Source organism: Vanacampus margaritifer, chromosome 9 (genome assembly GCF_051991255.1).
Source record: "Vanacampus margaritifer isolate UIUO_Vmar chromosome 9, RoL_Vmar_1.0, whole genome shotgun sequence".
Lineage (NCBI taxonomy): Eukaryota > Metazoa > Chordata > Actinopteri > Syngnathiformes > Syngnathidae > Vanacampus > Vanacampus margaritifer.
This window is the reverse complement of record NC_135440.1, coordinates 6,396,142-6,399,036: the sequence shown is the minus strand read 5'-3', so window position 1 is coordinate 6,399,036 and position 2,895 is coordinate 6,396,142. Positions and strand designations below refer to the sequence as shown.

The following is a 2,895-nucleotide window of genomic DNA, read 5'->3' as shown; positions in this document are numbered from 1 at the left end:
ACCAAAAATGACAAATATTGTCATTGTTTCTTTGCCGACTAAGCCTGCAACAGCAACGTCGACGCCGGTTAGGGATGCAAAACTAGTGAGTAATTGTCCAGCTGGTGACATTTCGATTTCCCCTGTATTAAGTATTTCTTCATCTCATTGAACTTGGGAGCGCACCTTATCGTTCCAGCGTACCACCTGCATGACGGTTGCTATTTTTAGAACAAGCCGAGACAAGTACGTCACTACCCTGGCTACGTGACATTTTAGGCAGTTTAAGCAATTTTCATATATTTGTAGCATCACTAGTCTCTCCTGTGAGTTGCAGCCATCCTGTTTTGAGGATGGTCATGATGCATTTTTCAAATTGAAAAAAATGAGGTATTGAACATCCAGCCATCCATCCATTTTCTTAACCGCTTGTCCTCACAAGGGTCGCTGGAGCCTATCCCAGCTGGCTACGGGCAGTCGGCGGGGTACACCCTGAACTGGTTGCCAGCCAATCGCAGGGTATTAAATATTTCTATTTTAAATATATGTTTCTGTCTTCTCATTCCAAAGGCTTCCATGCCTACCTTTGCCTGGGGCCCCAAATTTCCTAAATCTGCCCCTGCAGCCACTTTCTAAACACATGCTTTACTTCCATCCATATGCTCTGAAATGTAGGCTTCTTTTTAGCTTTTCTTAAAATTTATGTTGATTTTTTTTTTCTTGGGAGAGTTCATTGTAATCATACCATTTCAACATGTCATCATCATTGCTCTCTTTTTGTGTGTGTGTGCGTGTGTGCGTGTGTGTGCATATGTGCGTGCGTGAGTTTGTGTGCATTAATTCACCTCAAACCTTTTAAAAATTTGAGTGTTGAGTTAAAAGTGCAATACTAGCTAACGTTGCATTAAAAGATATAACCTTCGCCTAATGTTGAAATAAGAAAAACAATAACCTTAGGTGAAAAAGGCTGGAAGAAATATATTACATATGTTGGTCATGGCTGCATTCTGACATTATGATAGCTCACACCACGAACAAAGTAGACATTGCGTACACATTGTGATATGTACTGCCTGTTAGCGAGAGCCACCACATCACGATAACTTACATTGATGTTTCTGTATTTGGCAATTTGTAACTAATGGTTGTGTTTTTATAGTCAGGAAACCAGTTGCTGCCAACAGGATCGAGCAGATTCACCTTATGTTTTGCACAATACACTTTTATAGACATATAGGGCACATAACACACTCTGGGGGGGGGGGGGGGTATGGTGGAAACACCGTCTTCGCCCTACAACTCCCCTCCAATTTTAACTCTTTCACTGCCACTGACGTTTAAAGACGTCAAGTAAAAACCTACGCTTCACTGCCAATGACGTCAAAAGACGTCATCCAATGATTTTTTTTTTTTTTTTGAAACGGGTAGAGGAAACCCTCCCGCATGTCTGGTCAAAGTTTCAAGTCTGTCTGTTGTGCCTAAGGACTATTTTTGGCCCCTAGAGGGCAGCGATGACTCTCTTTTGACAAGATCGGGTGGGGCGTCAGTAGTATAAAAGGCCAGGCAGGGCTAGAGCGTCGAGGAGTAGGCGAGAGTTGAGAAGAGACGAAAAATGGCGACCGACGGTAAGAAGCAGACCACGCTTGATCGATTTTTTGGAAAAGGAGAAGCATCAACCAGTGCTAAAGTGCACCATTATGATGACCGCGATGATGATGGTGATAAGGAGGTTGACGCCGAAGCTGCAGCGTTGACGCGGCGGCAGCTTCGTTCACGTCCTCAGGCCTCAGAGGCTAGCGGTGCTAGCGCCGGAAAACGTCATGTACGACCGAGCACTTCTGCACGCGAGGACGTTCAATCCGACGAAGGTGATGATGATGGCGACAATGAGGTTGATGCCGAAGTTGCAGCGTTGACGCGGCGGCAGCTTCGACCGCGTGTTAAGGCCTCGGAGGCTAGCGGTGCTAGCGCCGGAAAACGTGGTGCACGACCGAGCACTTCTCCGCACGAGGACGTTCAATCGGACGACGACGAAGAGTATCCTGAGTCCGATGGATATTCTTCGGAGGAGTGGGTACAGTCTGACCACGGAGAAAGTGATTCGGGCAGTATTTCATCCGCAGAAGACGTCGAAGGTAAGCACAAACTTGCTATGAGATACTTTTCTAGCACGCTGCTAGCACCTCGTGTAACGTGAATGTGCATTCATAGATCGTGGATCGTGCTCACAGCGACGTCCCACTGCAAAGACGACAAAGAGAGGTATAAAAAAAGTGTTTTCAATACACCGCAACAACAAAAGAAAACGCTCTTTCGATATTATTGTAATTGTATATATTTCTTTCAGCTGCAGCTCAGAGTGACGCTCCTCGGAGTGAGCAGAATAAAGGTCCATCAACCAGTGGATCCAAGAAAAAACGTAAATATATATATTTATATATATATATTGCATCACACTGATCTAAAATGAATATTATATGATATTGAAATGTATATTTGCAGATCCCCAAAAATCTGGCTGGCATGAAGCAGGCTGGCAGCCAAACTCCTTCCCCTTCACTGTGGAGCCAGGACCAAGAGGTGCCGCAGCAGAGCTGAATTCAACCCGGCCAGTTGACTTCCTGCAGCTCTTCATCACAGACGAACAGCACATTGCTGATCAGACAAACTTATTTGCACGTCAGTCAATGCAAAAACGGGCTGAAAGTCTGCCACACTGCAGGAGTCGTGCTTGGAAGCCGGTGTCTGTGTCTGAGCTCAAAACGTTTTTTGCACTCCAATTCCTTACTGGGTATATAAACAAGCCCAGTATCGAAATGTATTGGACTCAGGACGAAATAGAGACGACACCATTCTTCAGTCGCGCAATGCCTCGAAACCGCTTCCAGCTCATCTGGAGTTTCCTGCACTTCAACG

At 45.3% G+C, this 2,895-nt stretch overlaps 1 long non-coding RNA gene across 1 annotated transcript; it reads left to right on the top strand.

Annotated features, from left to right (window-relative positions):
* Positions 1-2,095: 2,095 nt before the first annotated feature.
* On the top strand, positions 2,096-2,624 carry LOC144058069 (uncharacterized). Its single transcript, XR_013295377.1, has 3 exons — positions 2,096-2,241; positions 2,327-2,398; positions 2,482-2,624. It is a non-coding gene; the product is annotated as an uncharacterized LOC144058069 (long non-coding RNA).
* The last annotated feature ends 271 nt before the right edge of the window (positions 2,625-2,895 follow it).